The following is a 14,582-nucleotide window of genomic DNA, read 5'->3' as shown; positions in this document are numbered from 1 at the left end:
TCAGCCAGTGAATACTGTTAACAGAATGTGAAAGCACGATCAACTTTGTAACTGCAACCACAGGAAAAACAGCAAGAAGCAGGCTCTATTCCCCATTTAAATCTGTCGTGCGAGGCATGCTTTTTGCACGCATGAAGTAAATCCCACGATTGCTTTTGAACTTGGACAAAGTACTTCCAAAGGAGCGCTATGCGCAAAGATTTAACAAGCTCAACCCCCGCCGACGATTTGGTGTGAAGAAGCAGAACATTCAAGTTTCACAGACAGAAGCAGCACGCCAGCACAGCCAACATTAAAACGGAGGGCACACTACGATTTGCATTGACACAAAAGTGATCTGGGCAGACATCGTTCCCTGCATAACGCAAAAAGTGACAAAGCGCTTTTGGGTTGAGAGGACGCAAGAAGGTTTTTGTTTTGTGCCTTGATGTCAAGCTGAGAAAGTATCTTTAAACACTTTGCTTAGTTTCTCGAGAGACTGCCAGAAAGCAGTTCCCTCCCTTTCGTCTGAAGCCAGCTGAAAGGGGGTCTCGACAGAAGCACCTGGCAGCGGTGGGATTTGAACCCACGCCCCCGAAGAGACTGGAGCCTTAATCCAGCGCCTTAGACCGCTCGGCCACGCTACCCGCTGTGCACTGTCTCTTTGTCTCATTACTTGGCCGGAGGAAGCCGGGTGGGTTTTGCTCTTGTCGCCCGAATTAGTGGCGTTATGACCGTGGAACCGACTGCACCTGCTTTTTCTGAGATGCTTCCCCTCTCATGGCGAGATCTCTACTTCTTTAACACCTCTTGATAAAGATTTTCTGTTGAGCAGGTTTCAGACCTCTGCGTACAGCACCCTTGATGTCATTTTATTTTTACAGCAGCCGCATCCGGAAAGTTGTGTCTTTTACGTTTTATTTGAACAACAAAACTACATACAATACAAACAAGAGCACATATAACGTATCAAGAAAATCGTCAGGGGCACATGCTATAATACAATGACACTTTATGAAAAATGATTACACAAAGTAAATAAAGATAAGGTCCGCACAGCTCGTTCTTACATTTCGAAAGAGTCCGTAAATACCCCTTTACGTCTATTTTGAACTGTTCAAATGTAGGACTCTTCCCAGACCATTTCACTTTATACCACATTCCTAAACGAGGATGCTTCTCCTGTTTTAGAACTATTTTGGGCGGTATGGCTTATACAGCACACCCACAGTATTCTAATGGTGGACTGCAGATCTGTGCTATAGTTCAGTCGAATTCAAAGGATCCAGCAATCGTACCGGATTTGTCTGGGATTCTGAAATGTCTCTTGCAAAAGTATTTGGGTTTGCTTGAACCTTTGATAAAAAAAGTGATCTGATCTGAGACTACCCAGCTTACAATCTCTGAGGTAGTTGTCACTAAACTCGGACGTGATGTGGCACACATGTGCCGTGTGCCTTTACTTTTGTAAAAAACTGGTATCGGGAAAAGTTTCTTAATATTTCTTTTGATTAGCATGCAAGAAAATGTGATCATTACCTATGGAATTTCCCGCCAGCGTGGAGCTTGAATTCACAACCTTGAGACTCAGTGTTCAAGAGTCACAGAAGAGGTCAGCCTGGTCTTCAGTTTGCCAACGATAAGCTCCGGCAGTGCTCCTCTGTAAAGCAGATTGTTCGGATCGGTTATGTGGGACGGTACTTCGATACTAAGATCGTTTGCAGCACACGCATGGTTTCCCCCTTCACGCAAAAAAATAGACGAAGGAAACTCTCTTGTCTTGGGCTGCTGACTCCCGGATTTAAAGCGCTCTGGGTGCCAGCTATGTCTCTAACAAGCACACTATAAAGACAGGAATTACACTTTGCTCACGTCACGCATGGAATGGCGAGGCTACTTGTTCCAATATTATCTAGTCTCACCTCATATGGTGCCGATTCCTGGTTTTCATTTAAGAAAGAGCACTGCAAACACCGTAAACAGTGCAAAACGTGTGATGAAAGAAGTCTTTTCCCCCCTTTGTCTAAAGCGGAACACAGCGGAGTCATGCCGAGGGTTGTGAGATCAAGATTTCAGTGGAGCACTGTCGTCTACGTCTTTAGCTACATGAGTTGGACATCCTCTTGTACAGGGAAAGCAGATTGAGATCCTCTGACATGAAAAGTGACAGATAAAAGCCATTTCTCATCCTTTCTCTTAGTGGTGGAACTATCGCGTGTAAATGAGGCAACTTGCAAGGCGAGCAGGCTCGGTGCACACCGAACGCAGATGTCTCAGAGCAGTAGAGACGTGTCCAAGTGGCTGTCAAAGGACAGCACTCTGCCGGCGCCGTGGCTTAGTTGGCTAAAGCGCCTGTCTAGTAAACAGGAGATCCTGGGTCCGATTCCCAGCGGTGCCTTTCTTCTTGTCTTACTGTACAGAATTTATCCTTATGGGCAAATCCCATGCCTTTTAATTCAGGTGAATGCAAGTGTCCGTTTCCTTTCTGGAACAACTTGTTTTGAAAGAAATCTATACAGCTTGCGAAAGATGAAACACAAATCTTGCTTATCAGTGAAGAAGAGGTACTCCCAGCAGGCCAGCTAATACCAGCAAAAAATTTTTTTCACCCTAACCCAGAGAATGGAGAAAAGCGAGGCGCCTGTGGCTCTGCAGTGTAATCAGTTCGTGAGTTCGGCGGTTAGCTGAAAGAGTGGTAAATGGAGCTCGCCCCAGCCCGTCCTTATTCTTTTAAAGAGGATAAAAAATTAACTTCGCCGCCATTACTACCAGCTTTAAAAGACTGCCATGGGCACGGAAAAAAAACACACTACAGATGACTTTTCTGGAACCGAAGCAGAGATTCCTTTACGAACCAACTGATAAAGCTCAGCCAGTGAATACTGTTAACAGAATGTGAAAGCACGATCAACTTTGTAACTGCAACCACAGGAAAAACAGCAAGAAGCAGGCTCTATTCCCCATTTAAATCTGTCGTGCGAGGCATGCTTTTTGCACGCATGAAGTAAATCCCACGATTGCTTTTGAACTTGGACAAAGTACTTCCAAAGGAGCGCTATGCGCAAAGATTTAACAAGCTCAACCCCCGCCGACGATTTGGTGTGAAGAAGCAGAACATTCAAGTTTCACAGACAGAAGCAGCACGCCAGCACAGCCAACATTAAAACGGAGGGCACACTACGATTTGCATTGACACAAAAGTGATCTGGGCAGACATCGTTCCCTGCATAACGCAAAAAGTGACAAAGCGCTTTTGGGTTGAGAGGACGCAAGAAGGTTTTTGTTTTGTGCCTTGATGTCAAGCTGAGAAAGTATCTTTAAACACTTTGCTTAGTTTCTCGAGAGACTGCCAAAAAGCAGTTCCCTCCCTTTCGTCTGAAGCCAGCTGAAAGGGGGTCTCGACAGAAGCACCTGGCAGCGGTGGGATTTGAACCCACGCCCCCGAAGAGACTGGAGCCTTAATCTAGCGCCTTAGACCGCTCGGCCACGCTACCCGCTGGGCACTGTCTCTTTGTCTCATTACTTGCCCGGAGGAAGCCGGGTGGGTTTTGCTCTTGTCGCCCGAATTAGTGGCGTTATGACCGTGGAACCAACTGCACCTGCTTTTTCTGAGATGCTTCCCCTCTCATGGCGAGATCTCTACTTCTTTAACACCTCTTGATAAAGATCTTCTGTTGAGCAGGTTTCAGACCTCTGCGTACAGCACCCTTGATGTCATTTTATTTTTACAGCAGCCGCATCCGTAAAGTTGTGTCTTTTACGTTTTATTTGAACAACAAAACTACATACAATACAAACAAGAGCACATATAACGTATCAAGAAAATCGTCAGGGGCACATGCTATAATACAATGACACTTTATGAAAAATGATTACACAAAGTAAATAAAGATAAGGTCCGCACAGCTTGTTCTTACATTTCGAAAGAGTCCGTAAATACCCCTTTACGTCTATTTTGAACTGTTCAAATGTAGGACTCTTCCCAGACCATTTCACTTTATACCACATTCCTAAACGAGGATGCTTCTCCTGTTTTAGAACTATTTTGGGCGGTATGGCTTATACAGCACACCCACAGTATTCTAATGGTGGACTGCAGATCTGTGCTATAGTTCAGTCGAATTCAAAGGATCCAGCAATCGTACCGGATTTGTCTGGGATTCTGAAATGTCTCTTGCAAAAGTATTTGGGTTTGCTTGAACCTTTGATAAAAAAAGTGATCTGATCTGAGACTACCCAGCTTACAATCTCTGAGGTAGTTGTCACTAAACTCGGACGTGATGTGGCACACATGTGCCGTGTGCCTTTACTTTTGTAAAAAACTGGTATCGGGAAAAGTTTCTTAATATTTCTTTTGATTAGCATGCAAGAAAATGTGATCATTACCTATGGAATTTCCCGCCAGCGTGGAGCTTGAATTCACAACCTTGAGACTCAGTGTTCAAGAGTCACAGAAGAGGTCAGCCTGGTCTTCAGTTTGCCAACGATAAGCTCCGGCAGTGCTCCTCTGTAAAGCAGATTGTTCGGATCGGTTATGTGGGACGGCACTTCGATACTAAGATCGTTTGCAGCACACGCATGGTTTCCCCCTTCACGCAAAAAACATAGACGAAGGAAACTCTCTTGTCTTGGGCTGCTGACTCCCGGATTTAAAGCGCTCTGGGTGCCAGCTATGTCTCTAACAAGCACACTATAAAGACAGGAATTACACTTTGCTCACGTCACGCATGGAATGGCGAGGCTACTTGTTCCAATATTATCTAGTCTCACCTCATATGGTGCCGATTCCTGGTTTTCATTTAAGAAAGAGCACTGCAAACACCGTAAACAGTGCAAAACGTGTGGTGAAAGAAGTCTTTTCCCCCTTTGTCTAAAGCGGAACACAGCGGAGTCATGCCGAGGGTTGTGAGATCAAGATTTCAGTGGAGCACTGTCGTCTACGTCTTTAGCTACATGAGTTGGACATCCTCTTGTACAGGGAAAGCAGATTGAGATCCTCTGACATGAAAAGTGACAGATAAAAGCCATTTCTCATCCTTTCTCTTAGTGGTGGAACTATCGCGTGTAAATGAGGCAACTTGCAAGGCGAGCAGGCTCGGTGCACACCGAACGCAGATGTCTCAGAGCAGTAGAGACGTGTCCAAGTGGCTGTCAAAGGACAGCACTTTGCCGGCGCCGTGGCTTAGTTGGCTAAAGCGCCTGTCTAGTAAACAGGAGATCCTGGGTCCGATTCCCAGCGGTGCCTTTCTTCCTGTCTTACTGTACAGAATTTATCCTTATGGGCAAATCCCATGCCTTTTAATTCAGGTGAATGCAAGTGTCCGTTTCCTTTCTGGAACAACTTGTTTTGAAAGAAATCTATACAGCTTGCGAAAGATGAAACACAAATCTTGCTTATCAGTGAAGAAGAGGTACTCCCAGCAGGCCAGCTAATACCAGCAAAAAAATTTTTCACCCTAACCCAGAGAATGGAGAAAAGCGAGGCGCCTGTGGCTCTGCAGTGTAATCAGTTCGCGAGTTCGGCGGTTAGCTGAAAGAGTGGTAAATGGAGCTCGCCCCAGCCCGTCCTTATTCTTTTAAAGAGGATAAAAAATTAACTTCGCCGCCATTACTACCAGCTTTAAAAGACTGCCATGGGCACGGAAAAAAACACACTACAGATGACTTTTCTGGAACCGAAGCAGAGATTCCTTTACGAACCAACTGATAAAGCTCAGCCAGTGAATACTGTTAACAGAATGTGAAAGCACGATCAACTTTGTAACTGCAACCACAGGAAAAACAGCAAGAAGCAGGCTCCATTCCCCATTTAAATCTGTCGTGCGAGGCATGCTTTTTGCACGCATGAAGTAAATCCCACGATTGCTTTTGAACTTGGACAAAGTACTTCCAAAGGAGCGCTATGCGCAAAGATTTAACAAGCTCAACCCCCGCCGACGATTTGGTGTGAAGAAGCAGAACATTCAAGTTTCACAGACAGAAGCAGCACGCCAGCACAGCCAACATTAAAACGGAGGGCACACTACGATTTGCATTGACACAAAAGTGATCTGGGCAGACATCGTTCCCTGCATAACGCAAAAAGTGACAAAGCGCTTTTGGGTTGAGAGGACGCAAGAAGGTTTTTGTTTTGTGCCTTGATGTCAAGCTGAGAAAGTATCTTTAAACACTTTGCTTAGTTTCTCGAGAGACTGCCAAGAAGCAGTTCCCTCCCTTTCGTCTGAAGCCAGCTGAAAGGGGGTCTCGACAGAAGCACCTGGCAGCGGTGGGATTTGAACCCACGCCCCCGAAGAGACTGGAGCCTTAATCCAGCGAATTAGACCGCTTGGCTACGCTACCCGCTGTGCACTGTCTCTTTGTCTCATTACTTGCCCGGAGGAAGCCGGGTGGGTTTTGCTCTTGTCGCCCGAATTAGTGGCGTGATGACCGTGGAACCGACTGCACCTGCTTTTTCTGAGATGCTTCCCCTCTCATGGCGAGATCTCTACTTCTTTAACACCTCTTGATAAAGATCTTCTGTTGAGCAGGTTTCAGACCTCTGCGTACAGCACCCTTGATGTCATTTTATTTTTACAGCAGCCGCATCCGGAAAGTTGTGTCTTTTACGTTTTATTTGAACAACAAAACTACATACAATACAAACAAGAGCACATATAACGTATCAAGAAAATCGTCAGGGGCACATGCTATAATACAATGACACTTTATGAAAAACGATTACACAAAGTAAATAAAGATAAGGTCCGCACAGCTTGGTCTTACATTTCGAAAGAGTCCGTAAATACCCCTTTACGTCTATTTTGAACTGTTCAAATGTAGGACTCTTCCCAGACCATTTCACTTTATACCACATTCCTAAACGAGGATGCTTCTCCTGTTTTAGAACTATTTTGGGCGGTATGGCTTATACAGCACACCCACAGTATTCTAATGGTGGACTGCAGATCTGTGCAATAGTTCAGTCGAATTCAAAGGATCCAGCAATCGTACCGGATTTGTCTGGGATTCTGAAATGTCTCTTGCAAAAGTATTTGGGTTTGCTTGAACCTTTGATAAAAAAAGTGATCTGATCTGAGACTACCCAGCTTACAATCTCTGAGGTAGTTGTCACTAAACTCGGACGTGATGTGGCACACATGTGCCGTGTGCCTTTACTTTTGTAAAAAACTGGTATCGGGAAAAGTTTCTTAATATTTCTTTTGATTAGCATGCAAGAAAATGTGATCATTACCTATAGAATTTCCCGCCAGCGTGGAGCTTGAATTCACAACCTTGAGACTCAGTGTTCAAGAGTCACAGAAGAGGTCAGCCTGGTCTTCAGTTTGCCAACGATAAGCTCCGGCAGTGCTCCTCTGTAAAGCAGATTGTTCGGATCGGTTATGTGGGACGGCACTTCGATACTAAGATCGTTTGCAGCACACGCATGGTTTCCCCCTTCACGCAAAAAACATAGACGAAGGAAACTCTCTTGTCTTGGGCTGCTGACTCCCGGATTTAAAGCGCTCTGGGTGCCAGCTATGTCTCTAACAAGCACACTATAAAGACAGGAATTACACATTGCTCACGTCACGCATGGAATGGCGAGGCTACTTGTTCCAATATTATCTAGTCTCACCTCATATGGTGCCGATTCCTGGTTTTCATTTAAGAAAGAGCACTGCAAACACCGTAAACAGTGCAAAACGTGTGATGAAAGAAGTCTTTTCCCCCCTTTGTCTAAAGCAGAACACAGCGGAGTCATGCCGAGGGTTGTGAGATCAAGATTTCAGTGGAGCACTGTCGTCTACGTCTTTAGCTACATGAGTTGGACATCCTCTTGTACAGGGAAAGCAGATTGAGATCCTCTGACATGAAAAGTAACAGATAAAAGCCATTTCTCATCCTTTCTCTTAGTGGTGGAACTATCGCATGTAAATGAGGCAACTTGCAAGGCGAGCAGGCTCGGTGCACACCGAACGCAGATGTCTCAGAGCAGTAGAGACGTGTCCAAGTGGCTGTCAAAGGACAGCACTTTGCCGGCGCCGTGGCTTAGTTGGCTAAAGCGCCTGTCTAGTAAACAGGAGATCCTGGGTCCGATTCCCAGCGGTGCCTTTATTCCTGTCTTACTGTACAGAATTTATCCTTATGGGCAAATCCCATGCCTTTTAATTCAGGTGAATGCAAGTGTCCGTTTCCTTTCTGGAACAACTTGTTTTGAAAGAAATCTATACAGCTTGCGAAAGATGAAACACAAATCTTGCTTATCAGTGAAGAAGAGGTACTCCCAGCAGGCCAGCTAATACCAGCAAAGTTTTTTTTCACCCTAACCCAGAGAATGGAGAAAAGCGAGGCGCCTGTGGCTCTGCAGTGTAATCAGTTCGCGAGTTCGGCGGTTAGCTGAAAGAGTGGTAAATGGAGCTCGCCCCAGCCCGTCCTTATTCTTTTAAAGAGGATAAAAAATTAACTTCGCCGCCATTACTACCAGCTTTAAAAGACTGCCATGGGCACGGAAAAAAACACACTACAGATGACTTTTCTGGAACCGAAGCAGAGATTCCTTTACGAACCAACTGATAAAGCTCAGCCAGTGAATACTGTTAACAGAATGAGAAAGCACGATCAACTTTGTAACTGCAACCACAGGAAAAACAGCAAGAAGCAGGCTCCATTCCCCATTTAAATCTGTCGTGCGAGGCATGCTTTTTGCACGCATGAAGTAAATCCCACGATTGCTTTTGAACTTGGACAAAGTACTTCCAAAGGAGCGCTATGCGCAAAGATTTAACAAGCTCAACCCCCGCCGACGATTTGGTGTGAAGAAGCAGAACATTCAAGTTTCACAGACAGAAGCAGCACGCCAGCACAGCCAACATTAAAACGGAGGGCACACTACGATTTGCATTGACACAAAAGTGATCTGGGCAGACATCGTTCCCTGCATAACGCAAAAAGTGACAAAGCGCTTTTGGGTTGAGAGGACGCAAGAAGGTTTTTGTTTTGTGCCTTGATGTCAAGCTGAGAAAGTATCTTTAAACACTTTGCTTAGTTTCTCGAGAGACTGCCAAGAAGCAGTTCCCTCCCTTTCGTCTGAAGCCAGCTGAAAGGGGGTCTCGACAGAAGCACCTGGCAGCGGTGGGATTTGAACCCACGCCCCCGAAGAGACTGGAGCCTTAATCCAGCGAATTAGACCGCTTGGCTACGCTACCCGCTGTGCACTGTCTCTTTGTCTCATTACTTGCCCGGAGGAAGCCGGGTGGGTTTTGCTCTTGTCGCCCGAATTAGTGGCGTGATGACCGTGGAACCGACTGCACCTGCTTTTTCTGAGATGCTTCCCCTCTCATGGCGAGATCTCTACTTCTTTAACACCTCTTGATAAAGATCTTCTGTTGAGCAGGTTTCAGACCTCTGCGTACAGCACCCTTGATGTCATTTTATTTTTACAGCAGCCGCATCCGGAAAGTTGTGTCTTTTACGTTTTATTTGAACAACAAAACTACATACAATACAAACAAGAGCACATATAACGTATCAAGAAAATCGTCAGGGGCACATGCTATAATACAATGACACTTTATGAAAAACGATTACACAAAGTAAATAAAGATAAGGTCCGCACAGCTTGGTCTTACATTTCGAAAGAGTCCGTAAATACCCCTTTACGTCTATTTTGAACTGTTCAAATGTAGGACTCTTCCCAGACCATTTCACTTTATACCACATTCCTAAACGAGGATGCTTCTCCTGTTTTAGAACTATTTTGGGCGGTATGGCTTATACAGCACACCCACAGTATTCTAATGGTGGACTGCAGATCTGTGCTATAGTTCAGTCGAATTCAAAGGATCCAGCAATCGTACTGGATTTGTCTGGGATTCTGAAATGTCTCTTGCAAAAGTATTTGGGTTTGCTTGAACCTTTGATAAAAAAAGTGATCTGATCTGAGACTACCCAGTTTACAATCTCTGAGGTAGTTGTTACTAAACTCGGACGTGATGTGGCACACATGTGCCGTGTGCCTTTACTTTTGTAAAAAACTGGTATCGGGAAAAGTTTCTTAATATTTCTTTTGATTAGCATGCAAGAAAATGTGATCATTACCTATGGAATTTCCCGCCAGCGTGGAGCTTGAATTCACAACCTTGAGACTCAGTGTTCAAGAGTCACAGAAGAGGTCAGCCTGGTCTTCAGTTTGCCAACGATAAGCTCCGGCAGTGCTCCTCTGTAAAGCAGATTGTTCGGATCGGTTATGTGGGACGGCACTTCGATACTAAGATCGTTTGCAGCACACGCATGGTTTCCCCCTTCACGCAAAAAACGTAGACGAAGGAAACTCTCTTGTCTTGGGCTGCTGACTCCCGGATTTAAAGCGCTCTGGGTGCCAGCTATGTCTCTAACAAGCACACTATAAAGACAGGAATTACACTTTGCTCACGTCACGCATGGAATGGCGAGGCTACTTGTTCCAATATTATCTAGTCTCACCTCATATGGTGCCGATTCCTGGTTTTCATTTAAGAAAGAGCACTGCAAACACCGTAAACAGTGCAAAACGTGTGATGAAAGAAGTCTTTTCCCCCCTTTGTCTAAAGCGGAACACAGCGGAGTCATGCCGAGGGTTGTGAGATCAAGATTTCAGTGGAGCACTGTCGTCTACGTCTTTAGCTACATGAGTTGGACATCCTCTTGTACAGGGAAAGCAGATTGAGATCCTCTGACATGAAAAGTGACAGATAAAAGCCATTTCTCATCCTTTCTCTTAGTGGTGGAACTATCGCATGTAAATGAGGCAACTTGCAAGGCGAGCAGGCTCGGTGCACACCGAACGCAGATGTCTCAGAGCAGTAGAGACGTGTCCAAGTGGCTGTCAAAGGACAGCACTTTGCCGGCGCCGTGGCTTAGTTGGCTAAAGCGCCTGTCTAGTAAACAGGAGATCCTGGGTCCGATTCCCAGCGGTGCCTTTCTTCCTGTCTTACTGTACAGAATTTATCCTTATGGGCAAATCCCATGCCTTTTAATTCAGGTGAATGCAAGTGTCCGTTTCCTTTCTGGAACAACTTGTTTTGAAAGAAATCTATACAGCTTGCGAAAGATGAAACACAAATCTTGCTTATCAGTGAAGAAGAGGTACTCCCAGCAGGCCAGCTAATACCAGCAAAGTTTTTTTTCACCCTAACCCAGAGAATGGAGAAAAGCGAGGCGCCTGTGGCTCTGCAGTGTAATCAGTTCGCGAGTTCGGCGGTTAGCTGAAAGAGTGGTAAATGGAGCTCGCCCCAGCCCGTCCTTATTCTTTTAAAGAGGATAAAAAATTAACTTCGCCGCCATTACTACCAGCTATAAAAGACTGCCATGGGCACGGAAAAAAACACACTACAGATGACTTTTCTGGAACCGAAGCAGAGATTCCTTTACGAACCAACTGATAAAGCTCAGCCAGTGAATACTGTTAACAGAATGATAAAGCACGATCAACTTTGTAACTGCAACCACAGGAAAAACAGCAAGAAGCAGGCTCCATTCCCCATTTAAATCTGTCGTGCGAGGCATGCTTTTTGCACGCATGAAGTAAATCCCACGATTGCTTTTGAACTTGGACAAAGTACTTCCAAAGGAGCGCTATGCGCAAAGATTTAACAAGCTCAACCCCCGCCGACGATTTGGTGTGAAGAAGCAGAACATTCAAGTTTCACAGACAGAAGCAGCACGCCAGCACAGCCAACATTAAAACGGAGGGCACACTACGATTTGCATTGACACAAAAGTGATCTGGGCAGACATCGTTCCCTGCATAACGCAAAAAGTGACAAAGCGCTTTTGGGTTGAGAGGACGCAAGAAGGTTTTTGTTTTGTGCCTTGATGTCAAGCTGAGAAAGTATCTTTAAACACTTTGCTTAGTTTCTCGAGAGACTGCCAAAAAGCAGTTCCCTTCGTCTGAAGCCAGCTTCTCTCCCTGTCTCTGTGTCTGTGTCTGTGCAAAAGCTGGGGTATGCGAAAAGACGCATTCCTAATGCAAGAAATTGTATAGGGCTAATAAAGAAACATTATTATACTTTTACAGGACTACACAGGGCACTAGAATTACTAGGACATTATTTACACAGGTAGGGTCAGCCGCTGGTCATCGTGCTGATCCTCAGACTCTCCCCGGCTACCACTCCCAGCATGCCCAGCGGTACTACGAGCGCCTAGGGGCGCTTCCTCCTCACCACCAGGCGAGGGCGTTACACTGCCCCCACCTGAAGCGTCTGGCGTCTCGCCGACGTCGAACACCCCCCTCAGGCTGTACTCATATTCGGCCAACTGCTGCGGAACCCTGCGTGAGCGCCCGCTGCGCCGCGGTGACGGCTGGCGACCCACGGACGCCCCACTATCGGTCGGCTCCAGTCCCGGCTGCTCCTCTAGAGCCTCCCCACACGGCTCCTCCTCCCGGGCCCGGTAGGGGGCCAGGCGGTCTCGGTGCAGGACCACCACTCTCCCCCGCGTTCGCAACCGGACACGGTAGCAGACCTCGCCCACCACCCCGAGTACCTCAGCGGGCCCCTCCCATGACGGCGCGAGCTTAGGACTGAGGCCTTTGCGGCGGCGCGGGTTGTACACCCAAACCCAGTCCCCGGGCTGGAAGGCAGGCCCCCTGCAGCGCAGGTCGTAGTACCGCTTCTGCCGGACCCCCGCCTGTGTCAGTTGGGTCCGTGCAAAGCTGTGCACCCGCTGCATCCGCTGCCGCAGGTCCCATTCATACTCCAGTCCAGCCGGCGGTGCTGACCCGTCTCCGGGCGGCGGGCCGAAGACCAGGTCCACCGGGGTTCGCATTTCCCGGCCCAGCATGAGCGAGGCCGGGGTGCACCCAGTGGATTCCTGGACCGCGGTCCTGTACGCCCAGAGCGCAAGGGGGAGGTGGCGGTCCCAGTCCATAGGAGCCCCCACCTGGTGTTGTTGGAGGGGGGCCCGGGAGCGCTCGGGGGGACCCTTCTGCGGCACGCACACCGCACACGTTCGGCAGTACCGCTGCACGTCCCGGTGGCAAAGACCCCAATAAAAACGGCCTCGGAGACGCTGCAGGGTTTTTTTACCACCGAAGTGCCCCACGCCCGGCTGGCCGTGCACCGCTCGGAGCACCGCCCCCCGGAGCGACCGAGGCACCACCAGCTGCCACCGTACCTCGCCACTGGAGGGTACCCGCCACCCCCGGCGCAGCACCCCGTCCTTTACCTCCAAGGCCTCCCACAGGGCGCAGAGGGCCTTGACGGACTTCGGGTGCGGGGCGAGCTCCTCTCGCGTAGGCCGCACTCCTGCTGCCCTCCAGCGGAGCACCGGCCCCACGTCAGGATCAGCTGCCTGACGCTGCGCCCTCCCGGGCCGTGGCCGCGGTGCTCACCCCTGCCGCGGTGCGGACAGCCTCCTCACGCTGCTCCCGCCGGGCGCAGTGGTGGCAGTCCGCGGCCTCGCAGGGGCGCCACGAGAGAGCGTCGGCATTGAGATGGCGAGACCCCGCACGGTGCACGACAGTTAAGTCGTACTCCTGCAGGATCTCTATCCATCGCGCCATCTGCCCCTCTGGCTCCTTAAAGTGGAGCAGCCAGGTGAGGGACGCATGGTCGGTCCTCAACCGGAACCGGGTCCCGAACAGGTACGGCCTGAAGTGGTGGACCGCCGCCATCACCGCCAGCAGCTCGCGACGGGTCACGCAGTAGTTCCGTTCAGCCCTAGTCAAAGCCCGACTATAGTAGGCCACTACGCGCTCCCAATCCAGCCCCTCCTGCGTCAACACCGCACCCACCCCCGAGTCACTCGCGTCGGTGTCGAGAACATACGGCAACCGCGGGTCGGGGTAGGCCAGCACGGGGGCCCCCACCAGAGCTTCACGCAACCGGCCGAAGGCAGTCTCACAGCCCGAGTCCCAGTCAAAACGGCGGCCCTTGTCGGTGAGGCGGTGCAGCGGGGCAGCGATGCTGGCAAAGTCCCAGACGAACCTCCGGTAGTACGAGGCCAACCCCAGAAAGCTGCGGAGCTCCGCGACGGTGTGTGGAGTCGGCCAGTCCCTCACTGCGGCGACCTTACCTGGGTCCGTAGCCACCCCTCGCGGTCCAACAACATGTCCCAGGAAGCTCACCTCCCGCCGCAGGAGCTCGCACTTGCGGGGGTTGAGCCTCAGGCCAGCACAGCGGATGCAGGCCAGCACCGCCTGGAGGTTCGTCAAGGCCTGGTCGAAGCCCCGGGCATGAACCAGCAGATCGTCCAGATACAGCACACACTGGTTCTGCGGGACAGATGCCAGCACCCTCTCCATCAGCCTCTCGAACATCGCCGGGGCATTGCACAGGCCAAAAGGCATGACAGTAAACTGCCAGAGGCCCTGGCCGATAGAAAAGGCCGTCTTCGGGCGAGCATCGGGAGCAAGCGGTACCTGCCAGTAGCCGCAGCGGAGGTCCAGGGAGCTGAACCAGGTTGACCCGGTGATGTAGTCTAGGGCGTCATCTATCCTTGGCAGGGGGTACGAATCTTTCCGGGTGACCTCGTTCAGCTTGCGGTAGTTGGCGCAGAACCTCCACGAGCCGTCTTTTTTTTTACCAGTACAGCTGGCGCCGACCACGGGCTCGCGGAGGGCTCAATCACCCCCGCTGCGGCCA

At 49.0% G+C, this 14,582-nt stretch overlaps 6 non-coding genes across 6 annotated transcripts; 4 read left to right on the top strand and 2 right to left on the bottom strand.

Annotated features, from left to right (window-relative positions):
- Nucleotides 1-544: 544 nt before the first annotated feature.
- trnal-aag (transfer RNA leucine (anticodon AAG)) lies at nt 545-626 on the bottom strand. Its single transcript has one exon. It is a non-coding gene; the product is annotated as a tRNA-Leu (tRNA).
- Nucleotides 627-2,303: 1,677 nt separating this feature from the next.
- Nucleotides 2,304-2,377, top strand: trnat-agu (transfer RNA threonine (anticodon AGU)). The gene has a single exon. It is a non-coding gene; the product is annotated as a tRNA-Thr (tRNA).
- Nucleotides 2,378-3,391: 1,014 nt separating this feature from the next.
- trnal-aag (transfer RNA leucine (anticodon AAG)) lies at nt 3,392-3,473 on the bottom strand. The gene has a single exon. It is a non-coding gene; the product is annotated as a tRNA-Leu (tRNA).
- A 1,677-nt stretch (nt 3,474-5,150) lies between these two features.
- Nucleotides 5,151-5,224, top strand: trnat-agu (transfer RNA threonine (anticodon AGU)). Its single transcript has one exon. It is a non-coding gene; the product is annotated as a tRNA-Thr (tRNA).
- A 2,772-nt stretch (nt 5,225-7,996) lies between these two features.
- On the top strand, nt 7,997-8,070 carry trnat-agu (transfer RNA threonine (anticodon AGU)). The gene has a single exon. It is a non-coding gene; the product is annotated as a tRNA-Thr (tRNA).
- A 2,772-nt stretch (nt 8,071-10,842) lies between these two features.
- Nucleotides 10,843-10,916, top strand: trnat-agu (transfer RNA threonine (anticodon AGU)). Its single transcript has one exon. It is a non-coding gene; the product is annotated as a tRNA-Thr (tRNA).
- The last annotated feature ends 3,666 nt before the right edge of the window (nt 10,917-14,582 follow it).

This window comes from Lepisosteus platostomus, chromosome 5 (assembly GCF_059453375.1).
Source record: "Lepisosteus platostomus isolate fLepPlt1 chromosome 5, fLepPlt1.hap1, whole genome shotgun sequence".
In the NCBI taxonomy this organism is placed as follows: Eukaryota; Metazoa; Chordata; class Actinopteri; order Semionotiformes; family Lepisosteidae; genus Lepisosteus; species Lepisosteus platostomus.
Note: the sequence above shows the minus strand (reverse complement) of the source record. Positions and strands in the feature narration are given on the sequence as shown.